The sequence below is a fragment of the Pyrgilauda ruficollis genome, unplaced genomic scaffold (assembly GCF_017590135.1).
Source record: "Pyrgilauda ruficollis isolate IOZ18807 unplaced genomic scaffold, ASM1759013v1 scaffold57, whole genome shotgun sequence".
Lineage (NCBI taxonomy): Eukaryota > Metazoa > Chordata > Aves > Passeriformes > Passeridae > Pyrgilauda > Pyrgilauda ruficollis.
The window spans coordinates 5,428,068-5,428,392 of NW_024527377.1; positions in this window are offsets into that span (position 1 = coordinate 5,428,068).

Genomic DNA, 325 nt, shown 5'->3' on the forward strand with positions numbered 1-325 from the left:
AGGCGCCGGTGGCGGGGCTGCCCGGGCCACCATTGGCCGCCGCCCCCCGCGCCGCCCCGCCCCGGCCGCGTTTCGTAACGGAGCCCGCGGTACCGAGGGCGCCGCGGCGGGCGAGCGGCGCTGGAGCCCGGCCCCGCGGGGGTTGGTGTGCGGGTGGGTGCCGACCCCCCGAGACGGGATGCAGGGGTGCTGGGGGGCTCCGCTGCCCGGAGCGGCCGGGGTGCGGGAACGAGCCGGACGCCGGCTCTGCAGCCGTGAGCCGGGCGAGGAGAGCTCTGCACCGTATGGGCACGGGGGCGCAGGGGATGTGGGGCACCCCGGAGCA